We start from the raw sequence: 15007 nt of genomic DNA, 5'->3' as shown, positions 1-15007 counted from the left end.
GACGTAATTCCCGTTTTACTGATGGCGTAATTTTTATTTATCGATCTTATCGTAAACCAATAGTCATTACTTAGAATAAATGACGCACAAACAACTCACTGCGCAGACGCATCGACCTCAGGCTTACTATACAGTAAATTTTGCCCGCGACTTCGTTCGCGTGGTTTGTGACTTAGGACAGATTTTCATACAAACTTGAATTCCCTTGGGGGTATAAAATAGGTGCCTGCCTCATAACCACCTGCATACCAAATTGTTTTTTTTTGGTTTGGGTTGTGCGTTGATAAATCACTATGTCACCTTTGAGTTATATATTATTAGATATAATATTTATACTACGACGAAAAAAGTGTTGTCAAACCGGGATTTGGTATTTTTATTGCTGCTCTACTTCTGCCAGTCAAAGCGTGATTTTATATACCCTATAGCCTTCTTCAATAAATGGACTATGTGAAGAAGTTTTTCTTTTTTTAATCCGGATTCGTAGTTCTTGAGATAAGCGCGATCAAACAAACAGACTCTTCAGATTATTATATTTTTTATTAAAAATAAATTACTGAAAGTACAATTATGATGTCAATAATATATACGTAATGTAACAGGAAAATTATAAATGCTGTAATATTTTTTATATTATGGTTTTAGTCCATGTTAGTTCACAATGGTTCCCTTATTCTATATTTGGTTAGGTTAACTTTTAACCTTTTATTACAAAGAGGACGACAATAGTGAGTAGTCTCTACAATCACCGATTTTTTTTAATAATTTGAAAAATCGCCGAATTTTAAGTCAACGTCAGTAAGTATGTATGCTATAATATTATTATCATAATTTTAATCGAATCTGAAACATTGAGATTTTATCTGATAAATGCCAAAGCAAAATAAAATGCTAACTTTTAAAAGGATGACGGGAAAGGATACAAAGTCAGTAGGAAATATTCATAAATAAACATAATTACACATAGTTGTACTAATTACCCATTTCAAACCAGCATGACTAAGTGCATATAGGTATTTTGAAATAATATCCCATATATATTTTATATAATTTATCATTAAAGTGTATTTTGTAACCACAATGAGGATTATGGTATATTCCCAGGAATTTACAATGATGACATTAATTCTTTGATCAAATACTAATAACTTAAATGCGAAAATCCGTCTGCCTTTGTTATATAACTAATAATAATAATGTCCTCCTAGCCGATATACGGCTACGGCGGTCAGTTTCATTGAACCTGGCCATCTGTGCAGGACTTTGTTTATAGTGTCCAAGTGTGTGCACAATACACAGGTACACTCTCTATTCCATCACTCTCATAGTTTGGTGGGACGGATAACCGACACGACCAGTGAGAGGTCAGGCGCAGGACCGACGGCTTTACGTGCTCTCCGAGACACGGAGGTCTTCGACCTCAACTTCCTAACTCCGGGCAATCCCTAAGAAATTCTTAACAGAAAATCTCAGAAAAGACTTTTTGGCCCGACCCAGGGTTCGAACCCGAGACCTCTCGCACTGCAGTCGCATTTATATAACTAACATACATATAAATGCCCCTCTAGCCAACAGCGGTTCGTTTCTTTGAAATCGGTCTACTGTGTAGGAGTTTGTTTATAATGTTCAAGTGAGTCACAGGGCCACTCTTTTCATGCCCGACTTCAAATTACTCATGATTTATTGAATAATGATCAGGGATTCCAATTTGTACGTACAAGTATTACTTAAAAATTTATATAGAATTGCCGCAAAATAAAGACTGTTACTGCTAACATTCTCCTACTGAAATACAAATTAGTGGTGACTTTTTGATAAGTCGATGCATCTTGCCTTACTGACGTTTTTACAGTTTACAGTGTGTACAAGCCCTTACCCTAATAAATAGGTTTCCATTACACCTGTCTAATAATTAGCTAAAAAGTATGTGTGTAAAGGTAAATATTGTAGGAAACAACACGGACAGTTGGCGACATAATTTGATTAATAAATGCTTGTCAAAGGTATCGTCGGGCACAAAATTGTTCGAATATTTTCGACAAATATTTTAGCATCGATTCAATTCGGAGAATATATTTGTAATTTATTGACGGTATTAAAACAATTTGGTTATTAAAAGGAAAGTTTTTGGGATTTACGCAAATATTTTGCGGTTTTATTGAGAGTTACATACATTTTCCTTATAAAGTGCCTATACGAAATATTTTCGCGGTTCATTCCTTGTTCTTACCTCTGATGTTTTGGAATGTGGAAAGTTTGCAAATAAAATAATAACAGGATTTTTTATTTGACCTGTCTAAATGGTTAATCGTGAAGGAAAAATCGTGACAGATGGATATTAGGAAATGCACCGTTAAATATTTTGTATTCCTTCAATAACTGTTACCTAAATTTGGTATACTTAGTTAATTCTTCGTTTAAACATCGCTTATTATCCCAACCTGCACTTGGCCAGTGTGGTGGACTCAAGGCTTAACCCATACCTCATTACGGGAGGAGACCCTTGCCCACCCGTGGGACATTAATGGGTAACAATTATTTATTATTTATTTATACGAGAGACCCAAGCCCAGCAATGGGACTGTAAGGATCGTCCCATTCGGGTCACGACTATGAAACGCCTCACCGCTACTCTTACTGATTTTTGTTTTGTGACGATCTATGCTGTATTCTCGCCACCGGCGTGAAACGTGCGTGTGTGGCGAGTGTATAATATATAAATTATATGAAGAAATAAAAAAAACACTGGCACTTGTTTATACCCAAATGTGTAGTTAGAGGCGTATAAAATACATACGTTAATCCCCTATGATATGATCAACCTCCTGGCTTCTACTGAGAAATAATAAATTAGAAAATACCAAATAGTAGGTATTTACTTTGCCTTTCTCAGGAATCGGACCCTATGATCAACAGTCGGATACACTACTAACTATGTCACAGGCGCAGTCAAATGTATGAAAACTACAAAAAATATGCCAGTCGACGTAATGTCTTAAATATTTATGTTACTAATTTTACAGTCAGAACGTTCGTGTCATTTCTATTTCAAGTTGTTACAAAGTTACCACAAAACTTATTAATTCAACGATATTAATACTCATAGGTAAACTGAAGCGTTGTGTCAGCGATTGTCCTTCACCATTACGAAATTAACTGGAGACTTTTACAAATATTATCGTGTTGTCGCACTGCGTTTGTGACATCATACTAGGTGTTCATTGTGCCAATTTATGTGCGTACTAATTAATGTATTGAGGTAATTTTAGATTAGTCTGACAAAAAAAAAATAGAAAATGTATGGTTGCCTTTTACCCGTAACCTCGTCCGCGTGGATAAAAATCCGGGCTTAAAAGTATCCCACGTTTTTTGTGTGCTCGTCAAAATCAATTTACTCAAATCTCCGTGAAAGACTAATATTATTAGTAGGATTGTTGTGAACTAACCAGAGTCCTTTACTAGTCTGTTTCATTATTTTTTTGATGTGATATATAAATCGCTCTACAAAGGCTCTTATTTCGTGTCAAAAGGATATCAACTTTAACATTACTTTACCCTCAAAAATTTTAACGTAAATGCAAATTACATACATATAAATTCAATACTTGAATTAAGATCATTGTACAAAACTACTAATAGTAGATACTACTACTTAATAATACTATCACTCAATAAACAAAAATATATTACGAAAATATATAAATTTCATTAACAGATGAATAAATACTCATTTGCAGTTCCAATATCTGGGTACTAATTGCCTAAGCTTGTACGGCTTCGGGCATATTCAAGTGCAATTAAGATTTTATGCTATCGACGTAAAATACTATTTTTAGCAAATCTTTAATTAACATATAGTTAAACAGCCTGCATTTAATCGATATTTATACTAATAATACAAAACATAAGAGTTTGTTTATTTGAACGCGCTAATCTCACGAATTGCTGATTCGAATTGAAAACAAATATTTATGTTATGCATAGTTTCTTTATTAAGGAAGACTAAAGGCTACTTTAGTCGTTATTCTCATGATATTCTCTACAGTCAATACTGTTTAGTATCGAGAGTTTGAAATTTAAAATGTACTGGCAAAATAGTTTCTACGACGCCCGTTAGAGGCGCTGATCAGATTTCCATATATTTTTTCGACAGGTAGCTGGTTGTCAGTAGTCGGTATAAAATCGAGCTACTGATAGCGAAAGTCAACGCGGACGAAGTCGCAGGCGACCGCTAGTACAGTCACCTCCAAAAGTAGCTGATCATACTCAATCTGTTGAAACCCTATATACTAAAGTGTGCACATTATTGCATGGAAAAAACATTTGCCATTGATTGAGATGTTTAATTCTTACTCATTCTACCTGATTTTGTTGTGGAATAATGTGCACACTTCAGTATGTAGGGTTTCAAAAGATTGAGCCTTATCAGCTACTTTTGGAGCTGACTGTACATAATATATCTGCCTATGTATATGTATTTTTCTATTTTTATACTATTTTTTATCGTTATATGTAGTCTGCCAACAAGCACTTAGACCCTTTATTGGTTGAAGACTAAAGTAAGATTTATATTGGAACGTGCAGGACCCGAGTTGTGTCCCGGACACGTTACGTGCGGAATACGTACAAAGATCTACAGTTAACCAAGACTTGGGTATTGTAGAATAGTGGTGATTGGGGAACGATTACGACCTACTGTCAAACCTAGAAACTTTATTAATCTTAAAGTGTTAATAATCCATTGAAGAGACTTTTTAAGAGAAAGCAATTTAACTTTTCATAATAATATATGTAGGGACCTCGACCCCGTTTTCCAAGATGGCGGCCGGGAGAAATGGTCGGCGACCCCACAAACTTGAATTTAAGCTTTTAATGACCTCTTCCCCTACATATTAACTTGAATGCGCTTTTTTCTAAGCGCTATAGGTAAGTAACAAAAAGTACCAAGTGAATATAAATAAAAAAAAATCAATAAAACTATAATTTTGAGTTTAATTCTGAAGTGACATTGACCCGCGGCGGTACCCATTTGTATTGGAAATTAAATGGTACCCTACGATATATTTTAAGAAATCTATCTATATCATTAGGAATTTGATAAACCAGCATATGCAAACTCCCTTCTTATTGTGCCTTGATTAAAGCCTAATTATTGAATTATAACTTTTCTCTTTCACTTAACTAATTGCAAACAAAATACATATGCTAGAATCTACACATAAGAAGTTATGTGACAACAAGTATATATTGGTAAAGTTGTTGTAATATCAGTTAACGACAATCAGTATATTGTGCTATCGACACTATTAGGAAAGTTTGTAAGTTTACAATAGATTTATTTATATTTGTAAGTTTTATACGTTCATTGTATTATATCACGCATGTTATGGCCTATGATGTAGACAGAGGTACGTTAAATGCAACCATGTTTTTCCACTTACAATGTAATTCAGTCCCGTGATGGCGAGACTATTGCCATGTATCGGACACGCTACTAACCTCCGGGTCACTATTGGGACAATACATTTTTTCTCTTTCACTTAACTAATTAGAAACAAAATACATTAGTTAGAATCTACACATAAGAAGTTATGTGACAACAAGTATATATTGGTAAAGTTGTTGTAATATCAGTTAACGACAATCAGTATATTGTGCTATCGACGCTATTAGTAAAGTTTGTGAGTTTACAATAGATCTATTTATATTTGTAAGTTTTATCCATTACTAGCTGACCCGCGCAACTTCGCTTGCGTGACCTAAGAGAATGGGTCAAAATTTTCCCCGTTTTTGTAACATTTTTCGTTGCTACTCCGCTCCTAATAATCGTAGCGTAATGTTATATAAGATAAATGGGCTATCTAACACTGAAAGAATTTTTCAAATCGGACCAGTAGTTCCTGAGATTAGCGCGTTCAAACAAACGAACAATCAAACAAACAAAGTCTTCAGCTTTATATTATTTGTATAGATATCATACATTATATCACGCATGTTATGCCCTACTAGCTGACCGGTGCAACTTCGCTTGCGTCACATAAGAGAGAATGGGTCATAATTTTCCCCGTTTTTGTAACATTTTTCGTTGCTACTCTGCTCCTATTGGTCGTAGCGTAATGATATATAGCCTATAACTTTCTTCGATAAATGGACCATCTAACACTGAAATAATTTTTCAAATTGAACCAGTAGTTCCTGAGATTAGCGCGTTCAAACAAACAAACAAACAAACAAACTCTTCAGCTTTATAATATTAGTATAGCTGATGTAGACAGAGGTATGTTAAATGCAACCATGTTTTGCCACTTACAATGTAATTCAGTCCCGTGATGGCGAGACTATTGCCATGTATCGGACACGCTACTAACCTCCGGGTCACTATTGGGACAATACATTTTTTCTCTTTCACTTAACTAATTAGAAACAAAATACATTAGTTAGAATCTACACATAAGAAGTTATGTGACAACAAGTATATATTGGTAAAGTTGTTGTAATATCAGTTAACGACAATCAGTACTTATATTGTGCTATCGACGCTATTAGTAAAGTTTGTGAGTTTCCGCGTCCTCGGTGTTTCAGCTAATGTACTCACATTGTTAGCGGGGTTCATCTTTTAGGACTATATTATCCATTGTGCATATATGCTGCTGGAGCTGACGACATAACCTGTGAACAACTCAAACACCTGGGACCTGAAGCTCTGTCATGGCTCTTGGACCTATTTAACTGCTGCCTGACCACATGCAAATTACCTAAGATCTGGAGAAAGTCGAAAGATAGACCCCAAATTAATACCCGAACAGGCCGGCTTTAGACCCGGAAAATCATGCACCAATCAGACCTTGAAACTCACGCAGCTCATTGAGGATGGCTACGAATGCCACAACATTACAGGTGTCATATTTGTTGACCTGTCGGCAGCGTACGATACTGTTAAAACCAAACGCCTTCTGGCTAAAGTCGAGGATATGACTAACGACAAAGGCTTCGTAGGCATCCTCAGGGAGATGCTCAGTAATCGTCGTTTCCAGGTAACCTTTAACAAAAACACAAGTAGGTGGCGAAATCAAAAAAATGGCCCTCCGCAGGGTAGTGTGCTGGCTCCGACACTATTTAACATCTACACCAACGACCAGCCAATATTAAGGAACACTAGACATTTTCTTTACGCTGACGATCTCGCACTGGCTACCCAGACACGTTCCTTTGTAGAAGCAGAGAAAATTCTTCAGGAAGCTTTGGAGGCACTCGACCAATACTATGACGCGAACTCACTAAGACCCAACCCGTCAAAAACACAGTCTTGTGCCTTCCACCTCCAAAATCATCAAGCCAACCGCACACTTAAATTTGCTTGGCGAGGCGTGCCAATAGAACACTGCCCTTACCCTCGATACCTTGGGATAAAATTAGACAGATCACTGACGTATAGAGCACATTGCAATAGTGTTAAGCTAAAGTAAACACAAGGAATAATATACTCCGCCGGCTCACAACCACCACATGGGGAGCAGCCCCGCAAGTTCTCCGTTCAACAGGGCTCGCACTATCCTTCTCAGCAGGCGAGTACGCCTGCTCAGTGTGGCACCGATCTGCACACTCGAAAGAAGTTGATACTGCGTTGAACGAGACCTGTCGCATAATTACAGGGTGTCTTAAGCCAACACCATTAGTCCAAATATACCCTCTGGCGGGTGTTGCTCCACCTTGCGTCAGACGGGAGGCTGCCTGTGCAGCGGAAAAATTAGCGCAGGAAAATGACTCGCGCCATCCGCTTTATAACCACAACCTGCCCGAAGCCCGTCTCAAGAGCCGCAATAGTTTCCTACGACATACCGAACCCATCAACTCCCACCCAAGGGAAACAAGGTTGAAGCTCTGGCGTGAAAGGCATCCACCTCCATCTGACTTTATACAGCCAGCCGAGCACCTTCCGCCTGGACACGACCGGCAATGGCCTGTCTGGAAGTCCCTTAACCGATTGCGAGCTCAGACGGGCCGCTGTCGAGATACTATGCGCAAGTGGGGTTTAACCGATCAAGGTGGCTGTGATTGTGGTGCCCCATCACAAACCATGGCACATCTACTCCAGTGCCCTCTCTGTCCCACAACCTGCACAATTGAGGACCTCAACTTGGCGACGGATAAAGCAGTTGAGGTTGCCAGGTTCTGGATAACAATTGTTTAGGCAATACCATGGTGAGTCGTTGACACGACAGAAGAAGAATTGTGCATATATATTATACTAGCTGACCCGCGCAACTTCGCTTGCGTCACATAAGAGAGAATGGGTCAGAATTTTCCACGTTTTTGTAACACTTTTTTACTGTTACTCTGCTCCTATTGGTCGAAGCGTGATGATATAAAATATGCCTTTTTTTTGACGAAAAATATTTTTAAAATTATTTATCTCTTAATATAACGAAGTCGCGCTAAGGCATATCCGCCATTAAAACAGTTGCCATGACAACGGAATTTTGTTTAACTTAATGTCATTATTATCTTGATTATTCGCGACTTCGTTCGCCACCTGAATTTTCCCGGGAAATGCGTCATTTTCCCGGGGTAAAAAGTAGCCTATGTCCTTTCTCGGGTATCAAAATACCTCCATACCAAATTTCATGCAAATTGGTTCAGTAGTTTAGGCGTGATTGAGTAGCAGACAGACAGACAGACAGACAGACAGACAGACAGACAGACAGACAGACAGACAGACAGACAGACAGAGTTACTTTCGCATTTATAATATTAGTATGGATATACTGTTTGTTTTTTAGATTATTAGTATGGACTATTTTACGGTATTAGCATAAAAAATGAGAACTAGAATAAATCCATACTAATATTATAAATGCGAAAGTAACTCTGTCTATCTGTCTGTCTGTCTGTCTGTCTGTCTGTCTGTCTGTCTGTCTGTCTGTCTGTCTGTCTGTCTGTCTGTCTGTCTGCTACTCAATCACGTCTAAACTACTGAACCAATTTGCATGAAATTTGGTATGGAGGTATTTTGAGACCCGAGAAAGGACATAGGCTACTTTTTACCCCGGGAAAATGACGCATTTCCCGGGAAAATTCAGAAAATTCAACGAAGTCGCGAAAAATCAATATTATAATGACATTGAATTAACAAAATTCCGTTGCCATGGCAACTGTTTTAATGGCGGATATGTATTAGCGCGACTTCGTTAAACTAAGAGATATAAATAATTTTGAGAATATTTTTCGTGAAAAAAATAGCATATTTTATATCATCACGCTACGACCAATAGGAGTAGAGTAGGTAACAGTAAAAAGTGTTACAAAAACATGGAAAATTCTGACCCATTCTCTCTTATGTGATGCAAGCGAAGTTGCGCGGGTCAGCTAGTGTTTAATAACTAGGTGCCTTATAAACGAAAATGTACTAAGCCTGGATTGAAAGTGGAGTGAAAATTGTGCATTCAATTACTAAATAATAAAAACGAGGATTGATGCAGCACTAATAATAAAAATAAAGACTTTATGTCTCATGGCTGTTGACTGCTAAAGCCAAACAGGTAAAAAATAAACTAATTGAGTATAATGACACTGACTAATAAAAGGTCACGACACTTAATAAATAAAGTCTCATACAACAAAGATCGTACAGAATATGCATCTAGAAAGAACAAATTCGTCAACCATCAAACTCTAGCATAGTAAAATTGAAAAGCATAGTTTGTCTTATCGCCCGTGGCAAGACACCTTATTCTATTATATCACCTTAGCCTTTTTCCAAGCTAAGTTGGAGTCGGCTTCCAGTCTCACCGGATGCAGCTGAATACCAGTGTTTTACATAGAGCGACTGCCTATCTGACCTCCACAACCCAGTTACCTGGGATTTAACACTATACCCTTCGGTAAGACTGGTAGGACACCTTATTCTATCTGGTTATTAAAAGAAAATCAAGCTGGTATCTCTCGGAGCTTTTCACGATAAAATGCAACACACTCGGTATAACGAGGCATTATCCTTCAAGATTGTAACACGTGCAGGCTTTTATGAGATAAAAATATATTGCCGCACTCTTCTATTATCGATATGGAATAGTGATGTTCTGTAGTCGATAGATGTTATTGCTCGATAAGACGTTACAGTAAATCGTAATGATATTGTGGCAGCAGAAATGTATACTAATAACTAGCTCCAGTCCGCAATCTCGTCCGCGTGGAAAAAAAATCTGATTGGACTTTTTAGTCCATTTCTTGAGATAGGCTTAAAGTTATGTAATAACACGCTATGACGCTATATGATTACTTTTCTTATCTAATTATAATAAGTAAAATCGGGGCTAGATACTATTGAGAAATATTCTAACATAAATTTGAGAAGACCAGAACTTTGCTCGACCTAAGAATCAAACCTGAGACTAAAAAATCTACAGGCAGATACTGTACCGAAAGCGCTACAAAAGTAATAATATAAAATGAAATAATTCAGCATGAGCGTCTCACTATCGAAGCAAGAGCTTAAGGAAGTTAAAACTTGGTTATCGTGAGAACTTTTTAAAATAACTGAGTATCGGTAGTCATTCCATCGTTCAAAACTATTGGTAAAGTTACACGATTATTTTTAGTTTGTACGTTTACTATCCATAGTTTCCTTTACCTTTAAGCGTAGCGTTTCAAAGAATGTGAGTTAGAGGAAGTTTTCTTTATGACAATGACAGTGGTTACGCCCCCCATGCGTCATGAAAAAAAAAGTGGCCTGTTGTTCTTATTAGGAATGTTGTCTATATCACGTAAAAATAAGTTCAAATATTAAGTCGTGAAAGTGTGGATATGAATTACGCAAATACAACATTTGATTTCGGGTTTATTTTTATATTCTTTTTCATTATGCATGTGAAACCTACTACCGAATATTGAAACGGAGTAATAGACTAAGAGCCTATTTCAATAAACAGGGCACATTACTAAACTTCGAGTTGCTAATACGGATATTTAAATAATAAGAGGAAAATCAGAACATAATACTATATTATAAGTAGTTCACATGCGCCTGATCAAAACACGTTAGCAATCTTCCATTTTCAACTATTTATAAGTTAATTTAAAAATAAAGAAAGCAGTCTGTTGATTATTTCTGTAGTAAATTGTGTATATCAATCAAAATTTCAGAGTTTATAATATAAGATTTAGTAATTACATTGTTTAACCCGAAATTAAATAGAAACAGTGAGATCTTGAGATGGACAGCCGAATATACTACTTTTTGGATACATTTTAAAAATAATACAGAGTCCATATTTACCTTGAAACCAATGTTCTTCAAATAACACGGTTACGTGCATGAGTGCATCATTACATACTATTTTAAAACATTCACTCATATTTGAGCTAAAATTATACATGAAATGGAGCTATAAATCTTATTTATATCATTCACGGATCTGTGATGTTTCTGAATATGTATTGAGATAGGAAAGTTAAAATGAAAGATTTTAAATGGCCATCACAGACTGAAAACTAGTTGATTGAATTTAAACTGTACAACGATTATCTTCGACTATCGTGTATCGACAACATTGTATGAAATTTTGTATGAAAAACTGATCAAAGCCTCTAGTGTGTGGAGTAGAAACTGTTTTTGCTTTATATTTTTAATGTCAAGCTCTCGATACTCGACATTTCCATCTCTAGAGAAAAATCTTAAAAAATACGTAAAATTGATGAGTGGGAATTCAATCAACGATCCCTATCTATCAATAACTCTATACACAATATAAAAATGCTATAATAAAATTTTGCTACCCAACATTATATACATGCATTTGTCAAACAAAAAACCCAAAACAAAAAGCTATAGTTTGATTTAAAATAGATTTAACAAGTCCCAATAGTTGACTAAATGACTGTTAAACCCAATTAGTAGAAAGCTTACACGAGGGTGTATAAAGTCTGTAAATGGGTCTAGTTCTAGGTCGGTATTCCCACTAGTTGAATTACAGTGGTTAGGTACGAAATAAGATTAGCAATTAGACATGTAGATTACTACATCACCACATCATTAAGGTACGTTGAGGTACTTTCTGAATTAATTAGTCTAAGCGTGTAATTTTCATCGTGATGACTTTTAAGTTTGCATGCATATTTAGACAATAGTGTTGAGGAATTAATCTAGCATGCATTTTACCTTGAATTGTTCGGCCATTGACATTGCAAGACAAAATTTTAAGCATCTTAGCATTTTAATTATGCTTGAGCTTTTTTCAGACTGTTTAGGTTACTAAAAATATAAAACGGTTAACAGTTATAAAACTTTGGAAAATATGTAGATTAGAATTTCAACAAAAAGTTAATCGAGACTAATTGTATTATTATTCGGATGTGTGTGAAGTTCGAAAGACTTGTGACAGTACGAAGTAACAACTAATTATAAATATATAGAATATTAAAAATAAAGATAAAATCAACATAATTCACAACACAATCTCTGTATCAACCTAAGGTAGACTGGGAGAAAATGTCCCTGGCATTAAGTCTGCCTTTATACAGCTCTGTATGTAAAGTTTAGAAAAAATAAATAATTTTGAACGAAAAGAGAATCGAATCCAGAATTTGCTCTCAATGTTAGGTTTACAGACACAGCTGTCAATCCATATTCTTAAACAGAATATCTAAACAAATATTAAACCTGTAAATAAAGAATAAATAAATATGTTCATAAATTACCCTAATTGATGTTAACCTTTAAGTACCGACGTGCTATTTTAGTTTCTTAAGTACCGACGTGAGGTCTGCTAGACCACCAGAGCTTTAATAAAGAAATCTTTTATGTTTATTAATATTATATGTAAATAAATATTTCTAGGAATTCTATATGTATTTAGTTATTGAATAAATGAAAAAAAAAAATAGTAGTACAACCATTTATAATTAATAATTTAACAACTAAATTACAGTCTCAAATTCTTTGGATGAAAAACGTTACTTTTATCTTACTAATTATTATATTTCAACAAACTATAAAAACATTTTAAATGTCCTTTTTTCTCAAAGATAAATAATCACATAAGCAAAAAAATAATAATATTATAGGTTAAGGACAATTTTCTTGTAAATCACAGGGCACCAAATGGTAGGAACCATCAAAGTTTACAAACACTCTTTGCAAACAGGTTTGCTGCATTTTAGGCACACATGTTTCTTACGTTCTTTCTTTAGTTTTGAAGAACAGATGTGACAGAATTATAGTCACTTTCCAAGGCAACAAAATTCGGGTCAATTTCATCACAGTGGGATTCTAAACTCTCATATAGCCATTCCGTTAAAATTTCTTCATGGTCTTTATTTTGAGGCCTTGTACTTGTAAGTTTTCTTCATGGGAGGAACAGTTTTATTTGCGCTAGTGGTTGCTCGTTTTATACCCGAAGTACCTGGCTTATCTATTTTTATAAGCAACTGTAAATATAAGAAAAAACCTATATTATCTGACAAAAGTCATATTCAAAAAAAGTTACACAAGTACAGACGAGTGGTCTGACAGACCACTCGCGATCTTATAAAAGCCATAGCTCACCGGAACCGCAAGCGCCGACATAGCAACTCTCCACGAACGCTGCCGGGCGACTTACTGAGGGGTAGAGAGAAGCACGGGGGGATACGTATTCGATAACCTATGTAATTAGACTTTCTGACCTACGAAAGTGTCTGTCAGACCACACGTCGGTACTTAAAGGTTAAATAAATATGTAATATTATGTAACAAAGGTTAATCTACTAAAAGAACACGACACATTAACATAATTTAGATTGTAATCACTTTACCTCGTGTGGCTGAAATGTTTTACCTAATATCAATAATCATTGATAAATGGTTATTTTGTACTGACGTTTAATAAATATAAAGCTACTCGTTTTATTTAGTTGTAATGCGACTTGTGTACGACTTTTAGTCGCAGTTGTTTAAGTAACCTATTTTATACATACATTAAAGCACGCGCTTTGTAAAAAATCATATTACAACGTATCAATATTATTTCCAATTTTCAATAATTTATTTTATTATAAGTAATGATTTTTTATGTGCGTATCAAATAAAAATCAAGTGAATCTGTTTGAAATTCAAGAAATCAACAAATATTGCAATACATAATATTGACTGTTTTGGGTTTATATTGTTCAGTATTTTCAACTAGATGAATGATGATGCAATAGTCTCTGCCTAAGTGCCTACCCCTATTGGAAGAAAGCGTCACTATACTTATTTATTTGTTATTTTATAGCAGGTCTAACAGCACTTAGATGCTTCAGACCTAAACATTCAGGACTAATGATTATTGTCCTGAGTTTGCTATTTCTATAGTCCTTAAATGTTTGTTTTGTACTGCTATTTAGAATGCCTGAAGTAAGTCCTAGGTTTCATTATTCAGTTATAATAGGCTATAACGTGAACTCTAGGAGGCGTTAAATCTATTCATATATAAATATTTATAGTTCATAATTCATTTTAATAGTCCGCTTCACACAGTTTTCGTATTATTAATAGGTGAGTAAATAATAAACACTTAAATCATCCGTATTTTGAATTAAATAGACAAAATAAAAAAGTGCTTAAATTGCAAGGAATATTATTTACTGAATAAAAAAAAGATACTCCTATGTAACAAGTGTGGTGGCTTATAATTCAATGCCCTGCTTTTAAGTTCTTTACAATGATAACAAACCGGAGCCTATATATAAAAGACTACGGCTAAAATGCTACCAGTAGCACAATGAATTTCAATAATAATACTTCCAATTTTTCTAAAGAATATAAAACCAAACTACAGTATTTTTCATGAAATTTTATAAAAAAATTAATAAGTGAAAGAACAAATGTTAAATTATACCTTGAAAATTAAACGAAACTAAAAAGCGTCTTCAGAACTCCGACAAATCGCAACGCACAACACCAATCGCACAGTGAGCGGCAGGCCTAAGCTTGCGCACATCGTATGTAGGTATTCATAGTTCGCCGTAGCAGCAGTATCGCGTAGTCTCT

The sequence above is a fragment of the Anticarsia gemmatalis genome, chromosome 18 (assembly GCF_050436995.1).
Source record: "Anticarsia gemmatalis isolate Benzon Research Colony breed Stoneville strain chromosome 18, ilAntGemm2 primary, whole genome shotgun sequence".
Taxonomy (NCBI): domain Eukaryota; kingdom Metazoa; phylum Arthropoda; class Insecta; order Lepidoptera; family Erebidae; genus Anticarsia; species Anticarsia gemmatalis.
The sequence above is the reverse complement of the archived record's forward strand: the minus strand, read 5'-3'. Positions refer to the sequence as shown.